This window comes from Triticum dicoccoides, chromosome 5A (genome assembly GCF_002162155.2).
Source record: "Triticum dicoccoides isolate Atlit2015 ecotype Zavitan chromosome 5A, WEW_v2.0, whole genome shotgun sequence".
Classification (NCBI taxonomy): Eukaryota; Viridiplantae; Streptophyta; class Magnoliopsida; order Poales; family Poaceae; genus Triticum; species Triticum dicoccoides.
The window spans coordinates 483,020,914-483,031,870 of record NC_041388.1 but is presented as its reverse complement, the minus strand read 5'-3'; the positions used below and the strand labels follow the sequence as shown (position 1 = coordinate 483,031,870).

The following is a 10,957-nucleotide window of genomic DNA, read 5'->3' as shown; positions in this document are numbered from 1 at the left end:
ACTACTTATAGCAAGACTTCTCCCATGTCCTCAGGAACAAACGTAACTACTCATAAAGCATATTAATGTTTATAATCATAGGGGTATTAATATGCATAATGGATCTGAACATATGATCTTCCACCAAGTAAACCAACTAGCATCAACTACAAGGAGTAATCAACCCAGTAGCAACCCACAGGTACCAATCTGAGGTTTGGATACAAAGATTTGATACAAGAGATGAACTAGGGTTTGAGATGAGATGGTGCTGGTGAAGATGTTGATGGAGATTGACCCCTCCCGATGAGAGGATCGTTGGTGATGACGTTGGTGATGATTTCCCGGCAGAACAGCTCTACCGGATCCCTAAATTGGTTCCGCCAAGGTTCCGCCTCGTGGTGGCGGAGTTTCTTCCTGAAAGCTTGCTTATTATTTTTTTCTCGAACGAAAGACCTTATTTTAACATATAAGGTGGCTGGGCGACCCGCCGTTGCGAGCATCCCTCGATTTTGTTGTGTTTCTTGCCGTTCGATGGGGCTTGGTCGGGTCAACGCGCCTGCCCTGCCGTTTGATTTTCACAGCCGATTTTGACTCACGGTTTCTTCATGCCCCACGATGACTGGTGGGCTCGGTGGAAATTTCCATTGGCTGGGTTAGATTTGGTCGCGTGAGCCACTCCTGCCGCGTCGCGTGGCTCGTTCCCCGCTGACTGCGTCATGGGTCGTGGGGGGCCACCGGAGGGGTTGGCCGATGCATGCGCACCCGGTTTCTGCTCCCTCGTTTGTGTTCTTGCGATGACAGGTGGGCCGGTGTTGCTTCTGGACCCGCTCGTCAGCTCCGTTGGCTGGTTGTGCGCCTCATGGGATGGGTGGTCGCGAGCCGTCGTGCGTCGGGACGTCTCGCTCGTCCGGGATTGGAGGGAGTTGTTGGCCTGGCCCGTCGATTTCGGCCTGGGAGGATTCGCTTTTGACATGCGCACTGTTTGGGTGGGTGGGTGGCTTGCTTTTGTCGTGCGGGTGCGGCCCCTGCCACTGATTGTGGGCGCTCTCCAGGAGGGAGCCACAGGTCTGTGGCACATCAGCCCGAGAAACGTGGGAGAGCAATTTTGGTCAATCCTCTCGTCCCGTGTTGCGCGCCTACGCCAATCCGTTCCTCCGCTAGACTCGGGCAGAACCCTAGGCCTTTTTCCTCAATCCACACAGCCGCCGCACACGTCCTCCTCCCTCCTGACTTCCTCACCGTAGCCGCAACCTGCTAATCCACACGCCGGAGTAGCCCCTCGCTTGACGCCACAGCTGATTGAGGAGGATGCGAGGGGGAGGAGCAGGCGACGGCCTGGATGAAGTGAGAGAAGCGGCCGGTGGCGCGGATGAAGAAGAGGAGCACCCGGTGGCGCGGATCAAGGGAGATAGCACCGGCTGCAGCGGCGACGGCGACGCGCGGATGGGAGAGAGTTCGTGCATTGGGAGAGGGAGGTGAGGGCGCGGAGAGGCGGCTCGGCTCGGTCCAGTGGAACTCCTTGGCAAGAGATGTTGCGCTGCCGATGGCTGCAGCCAGAACTGAATTGGCGTTCGCGACGCCTTTTGGTATTTTAGTCCTCCTCACCTCTCTTTCTTCCCCTCTCTTCATGTACTAGGTTTTATTCCACTACTCTCTGCGTCACAGGTGTTCATGAATTTTACTTTCCAGTGGTTGGGTGTCGTCACAAAACTTGCGACTGTAGCAAGATGTGCTTCTTGACAAATTGCTATTAGGTGCTCTCTCTTTACCTGTTGATTTTCTGTTTCTTTGTTTTTAGATTTCCTGATATTCGATTTATCTAAACGCCACTATCTCTCAGATCGAGAGAGGAGAGGAACTGATGAATTTGGTGAATAACAAGGTGACACACACACTTTCTCTCTCTCTCTCATGTAAACACGGGTCATTTTGATGTTACTATTTGTGCTAATGTAAATATGAGTTGTGCATATATTGATCTAAATGTATTAGAAAAATGGTCTGGTTGCGGAACATTTGGTAGACAATTGTTTTATTCAACATGGAACAAGTTGTTTTGATGTACTCCCTCTGTTCCGAAATGTAAGTCGCTGGAGCGATCCACGTACAAACTTTTTCACGTTACGAGATTTTTCTACTTTTCCAAAATGCCCTCCCACCGCTCCACTCGCTCCCTGTCTCGTTCCACTCGCTCCACTCCACTCGTCTGCCTCCTCACGCCCGCCACTCCCAGATCCCCTCCTCTCGCCCGCCTCTCCTCTGCTCCCGTCGCCGGTCTCTCCTTTCCTCCCAAGAACGCCGAACTCTCCTTTCCCCCCTGTCGTCGCTAGCTTCCTCCCACGGCGTGACCCCGTTTTCTCCCACGGCGGGCGCCAGAAATCCAACACGCCGAGGTCAAAAGACTACCTTTTTAGCACCGGCGACGAGCTTCTGGGCGGCGGAGGCGCTGGGTCCGCGTGCGCTAGCGCTGGATCCGCACGCGTCGATGATGGATCCGCGTGCCCCGACGCCGGTGACGAAGTCGCGCTGGATGTGGAGCAGCGTCGCGGCGGCGGAGCAACGGAGCTGGAGCGGCGGGGCGACAGTGGAGCGCCTACTCACGAGCTGAACCTCAAGGTAAGGAATCTCTCTCCATGGCCTGGCCACTCACAGGGGTTAATGAGTGCGCTGGATGAGGAGGCGGCCGTGTAAATGTTGTTGTACTTAGCTGTAGATGTTCTTCTTAGCTGCAGATGTTGGTGTACTTATCTGCGGTGGTGCAGAGGATTTTGTTCTTCCTGTGAACATTAGTTGAACTATGCTTCCTGTGTGACCTGCCAACAAAATCCATATTGGAGGAGCTGTGAAAAGTGAAATGTAAAGGAAATTAATCCATATTTTTGTACTACTCCAAATCTGAAATGTTTAGATTTGTTTCTTAGATGTAGATTTCTGACAAAAGGGAGTAGGTGTATAGCACTAGCTTGCACTGCAGTAGCTTGAATTGATAATTTGGAGTACTCTAGTGATGCTTGCTTAAAACTAGAGTAGCAGTAACTTGTGCTTTTGCAGCAGTGTCCTCCCTTCCTCTCTTCTTTTCAGTAAAGTATACTCATGTAGGAGTATAACTTTAACTTGCATTAGCAGTAGCAGTTAACTTGTGCTTGCATTACCAGTAGCATTTTTCTTGCTGGAGTAGAAACCTTTTTATGTTACTCATGTAGCCCTGGAGTAAATTGTCTTCTTCTCTCTTTAGAAAATTTATACTCCAACTTCTGTAGTTTTGTCATGGTGCAGCTTCTGTAGTTTTGTTAAACTTCAGAAAATTTGCCTTAGTTCTACATGTGCTTCTTCAGAAAATTTATGAAGACAAAATTTAGTTTATGAAGACAAAATTTAGTTTGTGTAGCTCGCAGCTGCCCCCGTGCTGAATTTAGTTTACCGAATATCGCTGATGAACATATCTGCAGTAGGTCTCTGCCTGGTGAACTGCAACACTGTGTCACTGCGAGGGTAAAAGGTTTTTTTTTGACTGAATTTGGTGTTAACTGTATCCTTGCAGACAATTGGATTTATCGCCGGGCTAGTGCTATGCTATTCTGAACATGAAACTGTTCCTTTAATTTTTCAGCAAGTATTATGAACATGCAAGTATTATGTGCATGCATTTGATTCAGTTTGATTACTGAACATGATAGCTACTCAAAGAAATTTTGTTTGCTTGCACTTGAGTACTTGCACTTGCACACAACACTAATTCAGCAATTTTGTCTTCATTTTCAGTAGCGGAAGCAAGTTGTGCATGCTTTAACTTCTCTTCTCTTCTTCTATTTTGACCACTGAAACTTTAAACTGTTCCTCTCCTACTCTTCTCATAAGAAAATTTTCATACTCCTCTCCTTTACTCAAAACAAGGAGTACAAAATGAGGAGTACAATACAAATAAAAAAACGAAAACTTATCACAACAAGGAATTACACAAATGATCATACACATGAGGAGTTCAAATGATCATACAAATATATTTTTTCAAAACTTATCACAACAAGGAGGTACACGAAATGATCATAGTACAAATGTTGAGTTTACAAAATTATCATAGCCACATCTCATACAAATGATCATAGCCACTTCTCATACAAATGATCATAGTCATATCTCATACTCCACACAAGCCTTTTGCAAACATGTCTCGAGGAGTTACATATACTCCACATAAGCCTCATCTCTAGGGTTTACATATACTCCACACAAACAAGGAGTTACACATACTCCACGCAAATAATCACAAGCGTCTCAACAAGCAACTCCTCAAGCATCTCAACAAGCATCTCAACAAGCAACTCCTCAAGCATATCGACAAGCATCTCGACAAGCACATCCTCAAGCAACTCCTCAAGCATCTCGCCAAGCATCTCAACAAGCATCTCGACAAGCAACTCCTCAAGCATCTCAACAAGCATCTCGACAAGCAACTCCTCAAGCATCTCAACAAGCAACTCGACAAGCAACTTCTCAAGCATCTTAACAAGCAACTCTCTCCATTATCCCAAGATTGTGCAAGGCATTTGCATATACCTCTTGAGGGCATGTAAGTCTTGGAGGTAGCATCCCAATGTTCTCTAGCCTTTCCTTGTTCCCATGGGGTATTTTATACCCATTACCCCCTGCATGGTTCAAGATTTCAATCATGCAAGCTTGTAGAGATAGGAAAACTCTGTTCAGCTTGTAAACCTCATAGTTATTAAATTCATCTAGCACACCGTTGATAAGATCCTTAAGCGTTCTAGGGCTTAGACAATCTGTCAGTGATTGCAACGAGTTGAAGAACCCAAGGTCAAGGCCATTCAGATCAGGGCTATTGGCAGGTTGTTGAATTAGTCTGATATCGAGACCAGTTCTTTCCACAGCCGCTATAAATTCTGGGTCGTTAGGCAAGATATGAGGTTTAGCGTTGTCTTGCTGTATATAGATAGTTTGCCCAGCATCATTCTCAGGCCAATATGCTTGTATTGCTGGCAGTAGGTTCTCTATCATGAACTCTCTCATTACTTGCCTGTTGACTTTTATAGACTTTGTCTCCAATGTTCCTCTGGGCCTGTTGTCGCTTCTCCTCTGAGCCGGAACTTCTTTCACAAACGGCCAAATTCCAATTTTGCCAGAGAAGGTCACATTTCCTTCATTATCCCACCTCGGCCTAGCAACAGCTGTCAAGAACATAACCTTTCCAATACAACTGCCGTTTTGCAGAGTTCTTGTAGGCTCTTCCTCCCCATACAACAGATAATAGTTTCTTTTTTTCTTGGTCATATAGAACCATTTCTCGTCAATATGAATAATGTTGTGCATGGTCTTGAATTTTGGCCTTTCAGTTTGTGTTGTTGTCTCATCGAGCATTGACAAGCAAAATTTCATTCTATCCTTCTTGTTCTTTTCATTCAGAGCCGGCTTCAAGCAATTTGTATGCCTCTTTATCAACTTCAGCATGAAATTCCGATGGAGTGTCGTAGGGCTGCACCCGAGTTGCCAAGCAAGTGACCTGATAGTAGACCTCTTGTTAAGTGGGATGGTAGGTATTTGATCTAGATTGATGTCTTTTGGCTTTCTTCCGCAGTTCCCTTTTCTCTCACTTGAAACATCCACCTCCTGACCGTTAGCAATTTGCTTCATTGCTTTCTTCCAAACTCTTTGTACATTCCATACACCCACTCCAAAGAAACTGGCAATCTTTTTCCTATCATCTCTTTCGAATTTGCCCCCTCTACTCATGCAAAGTGTGTGCATTGCAACATAAGCAGCATACTTTTGCTTGTCATCGAGGCCATCCCTTTTTTTAACTGATTGCTCAACACCTGCACAAAGAAATACAACAAAGGAAAAATGATCAAATGATCAAAGGAAAAATGGTCAAATGAACATAAGCAAATGATCAAATGATGATATGATCATATCATCAAATGCTCAAATGATTATATCATCATATCATCAAATAATCAAATGATGATATGATCATATCATCAAATGCTCAAATGAGTATATCATCATATCATCAAACTGTATTCTGTAATTTAACTGATTTTTTTCTTCCATCATTAACTGAAAATTTCTGAAATGCCACTGTAGTTGTACCTGCATGTTGTACTCCTGCATCTTCATCCATTTGTACTCCTGCATCATCATCCATTTGTACTCCTGCATCATCACCATCCATTTCATCTTCTGCAGGTGGAGTGCAGTTGAGGTCTGGGACAACCATCTTCTGTTGCTTTCAGGTACTACTCTTGTGCTTGGAATATAACCTGTAATAAAGAGTAGGAGTAATTTTAATACTTGTGCTTCGAGTACAAACTGTAATAAAGTGCTTAGAGTACTTTTAACTGTAATAAAGTGTGAATGATATCAAACCATCCAGCGAGGATGATATCCATAAGAGTATAAAATACAATGTGTGGGCAAGTACCACCAATGGAAATAAGAAGCTTGATGTTGCTTATCAAGAAGCTTAGGCAAAGGGCTCTAGCTGCCCTGTATTCTTGTTTTTCTCAGTAAGGACGTTCTCAACACTTGCTATTGCTTTTATGAATGTTCAGTTTGATTTCCTTGGGCTAATTGAATCTCCTTTCTTACAAACTTTCAGGTGAATACAAGTGGACAGTTTGTTGGTGTTGCTGAAATGACTGGTCCTGTTGATTTTGAAAAAACTCTAGAGTACTGGCAACAAGACAAGTGGAATGGTTAATTCTCTGTCAAGTGGCACATTGTCAAGGATGTTCCCAACAACATTCTCAAGCACATCATCCTAGAGAACAACGAGGGCAAACTGGTCACAAACAGCCGTGACACACAGGATGTAAGTGTCGATGAATGTTTATTATTTTCTGGTTCTCTGACATCCCAGATAGGCCATACCTTATTGTTCTATTTACTCCTTTTTGTCGACAATTCAGATCAACCTTGAGCAAGGTATTCATATGCTTAAGATATTCAAAGAGCATGTCAGCAAGACCTCTATCAGGTTCAAAGTTCCCAGATAGGCCGTTTCAGCATGCTTGTAGGAGATGCTGGTTCTGTAGCAGATGCCTTGTTTTTTATGCCGTTTTGATGCCAGATAGGCCGACATTACTCTTTTTTCCTCCATTCGGTTGCACCTACCATCTCAATATCATCATCCACTACTTGCCTGGACCAACACCCAGCTACCATCTTATTTTGGGTTACTTTGCCTGCCTGGCTGCCATGATTGGTTGGATGGTGATGTTTGTATCAGGGAGTTTGTTGACAAGAGCTCCACACTGACTACTATCAGGTTCAAGGAGACTTGTTATCACAGTCACTGCTCGGATCCAGTTAGGTAAACAAAATTTGCTGGGAACTCCAGTGCATAACAAAATTTGCTGGGAGTATTCAGTTTACTGACAAAATTTGCTACAGTTTATGATCTGCTACTCCTATTATCTGAAATGCCACGGTTATGATTTGCTAGTCCTTTTGTTCAAATTACTTACTCCATCAGTACTCTATCACTTAAATCAAATTATTAGTTCAAACTTAGTGGTTTCTCTGAATTATTCTACCAAATTTAGTTATACTCTTGACTACACTTGAATCAGTACATCTCTTGAATCACTTGAGTTTTGTTTATGCTTGCAGTTTGTTTCCAGCGACAGCAGAGAGATGTACTCCAGCAGAGGATCAAATGATCAGAGAGAGGAGATGAACCTGCCCAGCAGCAGCCGAGCCCAGCAGCAGCCCCTGGACGTGGGAGAGGAGGAGCGCCTGCGCCTGGATGTAGTGGCCGGAGGTGGGTACGCAGGTGGAGGTGGAGGAATAACCTGTGCTCGCCTCCACCTGGGCGCGGGCCAGGAGGAGCCCCTGTGCGTGGGCGGCAGCAGAGTACCAGCTCTACTCCAGCGGCGGTAGCGCCTGGGCAGGGGGCAGGGGGCAGAGGAGGTGGAGGGCGGAGGTGGAGGTGGAGGTGGAGGTGGAGGTGGAGATGGAGGTGGAGGTGGAGCTGGAGGTGGAGGTGGAGGTGGAGGGCAGAGGTGAGGGTGGAGGTGGAGGGCGGAGGCGGAGGCGGAGGTGGAGGTGGAGGGCGGAAGCGAAGGTGGAAGACGATCGATCGGGGATTCAAATTTTGAACGAGGGGTATTCAGGTCAATTGTCACGTTTTCACCTGGTCGGAACAGAAGCCCCAGCGACCTATATTTCGGAACGGAGGGAGTACTTTGTTAGCGATATTCCTGTAATTGGTTTGCATACTTTGTTTTATTATAAAGTAAACATATGGATGAATGGTTATCGAAATTCAGAGGTCCTACGACTGCATCAAGATAGCCTCTCTGGTTTTGTTTTTCTGATATACAATTTTTCTTTACGGAACAGAACGAAGAAGCTATAACAGATGCAAGAACATCTCTTCCTGGGCTTGAACGAGCCAGAAGTGGCTCCTTTCGTACCTCCTCCCTGTAGGCCTGCTTCATCCCTAATGGAATACATGGAGTAAATGATATTGTTATTTCTGATGCTTCAGATAGAAAAGCATGGTTTGTCTTTGTGTAATTTGGGGGATAGAGAAGGTTGTGGAGGATGTGATTAGTCTCATAAATCAGAACTGACATGCTGACATTCACTTTCAGACCAGTTCTCCATTTTGTGAAGCTAAGTTGTTAGCTAAATGCGGAAGAAGTGTACTGTAGCTAGGTGTTTTGATTGGTAAATCTACGGAAACTATCAGATGCCTGCAGATCACCTCAGATGCTAAAATCCAGATTGTGAAATATGATGAAGCTGATCCAAATTAAATCACATCCTTTCACAGGTTGATGTAGTTGATTCATCTATACTCGCTGCTAAAAGTTTTGGGACTCTGCAATCTGGTGCTGAGCAAGTGGACATCCATGTCCGAAATGAGAAGGTGAGCCTTGAAAAATATATCTTGGCTATTGTCGGGTGGTAGGTGCGACATATGCCAACGGGTGGCTTATCTTTGTGGGAACCAGTAAGACATCGCCGGTGCCTGGAAGCGGGATGAGGCGAAGACATGCACGCCGGCGGATCTTACCCAGCTTCGGGGCTCTCCGAGGAGATAACACCCCTACTGCTGCTCTGCGGGGTCTCCGCATGTTCACTAGATGAATCAGGTGGCTACACAGCGCTCCTTGAGCTGGTCGGGGAGGAGGAAGAAGAAGGGCACGGCTAGCCTGCTTCTTCTCCTTGTATGGTGTCTAGAACTAGCAAGGGGTCGAACCCTTTGCATGGGTGCACCGAGGGGTTTATATAGACCTACCCCATGGGGATACAATGGTAATCCGGCTGGGCGCGGGGCCCAGCCGTCTGTGACTGCGCTCGCCGGCTTCTGCGCCGGCTGGTGGGGCCCGCCGGCTACCAACTCCTTGGCAACAGGCAGGCCCCACTGCCAAGGGTCTTGTCGATGGCTGGTTACTGTTGCCTCATCCTGATGACGGGGGCTTCGTCGAGGTAAGCGTGGCTACAGTGCCGCCGTCCTGCGGGCGGTTACCGTAGCCTTACCGCGTCTTGTCTCCTTAATGGGGCGTCTTCTTCGAGGGGGGAAGCGAGCCGGCTGTGGGGAGCCGGCCCCGTCTCGGGCCGACTGGGGGAAGCCAGGCCGCCTTCGGGTGTCTCTCTGCCCGAAGGGACCCACCGCCCGTGGGCCGTACTGGTAGCCCGTCGTGGATGACATCAGGGTCAACATGGCGACAGTGCCGCGCCGGACGGGTCATGGCCACTCCGCACGGCGCACTGTGCCAGGCGTGCTCCGGGATTCGGGGGTGGCAGGCTTTACTGTAGCCACGCCCCGTCTCATCGCCGTTAGGTGGGCGCAAACTTTGTGGGTACGGTCTTGACCGCTTTATGGGGAGCCGACTTCTTGGAGTCGGCCTTCTCATGGCCGGCTTCTTGGAGTCGGCCTTCTCATGAGGGCGAAAGTCGGACCGCCTTCCGAAAGCCGGCCTGGGTTGCAGCCAGCTAGGAGAAGGCGGCCCCATGTCTTAGATTCTTGAGAGCCGAGCGGGCTTGTAACTTTTTCAGAAGGGCCAGGGGAAGCCGGCTAGACTACCCATGGCTATTTACTCCGACAGTAGTCCCCGAAGCTGATCGAGCTCCGAGGTGAGCAGGGGGACAAGAAGCTTGGTCAGCTTCCCATCCTGAAGAGCCGGCTTAGCGGGCGTATGCCGACTTCAGAAAGCCCCGCGTCTTGTAGGCGAGAGGAGGGGGGCAACCCGCATGCCGACTACGGGCCCCCCTGCGGCCACGTGGTGGCGAGATCCTGCGAGCGCACGCGCGCGACGGGACGCCGCCGCAGGCCCGGGCCCGCCAATCGCGAGCCTTGGTCCGGGCGCGGATCTTCCGTGGCCCACAGGGGCCGCTCGCCTTCTCGAGGCAGTTTTGTTTTGCCGTTAAGGCTCGATAATCGCGGGACGTGGGGAGTGGGCGCGATCGATCCCCATGCTTCCCCACGCCGCGCCTCCTCGGCTCTGCCACGTGAGCCTATAAGTAGGGGGAGGAGGGAGAGCGACAGAGGTTCGCACGCTCCCTCCCGCTCCGCCCTTCCTAACCCTCGTCTTCTTCCTTTCGCTGCCGCCGCAACTTCCCGTCTCAGCGCCGTCGCGTCTCCACGCCACCTCGCTCCCATGGCGTTGTCAAGCTCCTGGGACGGCTCCAACGTCCATGAAGACCACGTGGAGTTCCTTCGCCAGACCCGGCGCCTGCCCGGCGCCGACCGCGTACAGGTCCGCCTGGCGCCCGCGAGGGAGATCTCGCTGGCGCCGGAGGAGGGCGAGCGGGTCGTCTTCCGCTCGCACTGCCTGCACGGCTTCGGCCTCCCGGCGAGCGGGTTTCTGCGCTCCTTCCTCGACTTCTACCACCTCCAGCCGCATCACCTCACGCCCAATGCGGTGATGCTGCTGTTGGCCTTTGTCTCCCTCTGCGAAGGCTTCTTGGGGCTGCTCCCCACGCTGGAGCTCTGGGGAGAGTTCTT

General features: G+C 48.9%; 1 long non-coding RNA gene across 2 annotated transcripts; it reads left to right on the top strand.

Moving 5' to 3' along the window:
• The first annotated feature begins 1,010 nt into the window (after positions 1-1,010).
• On the top strand, positions 1,011-7,920 carry LOC119302346. 2 transcript variants are annotated; one of them, XR_005147490.1, is made up of 6 exons: positions 1,011-1,736; positions 1,823-1,864; positions 6,187-6,233; positions 6,599-6,811; positions 6,909-7,312; positions 7,612-7,920. It is a non-coding gene; the product is annotated as an uncharacterized LOC119302346 (long non-coding RNA). The 2 variants fall into 2 exon arrangements; XR_005147489.1 differs by lacking the exons at positions 6,187-6,233; positions 6,599-6,811; positions 6,909-7,312; positions 7,612-7,920 and having other exon boundaries at positions 1,016-1,736; positions 1,823-2,046.
• Positions 7,921-10,957: the final 3,037 nt, after the last annotated feature.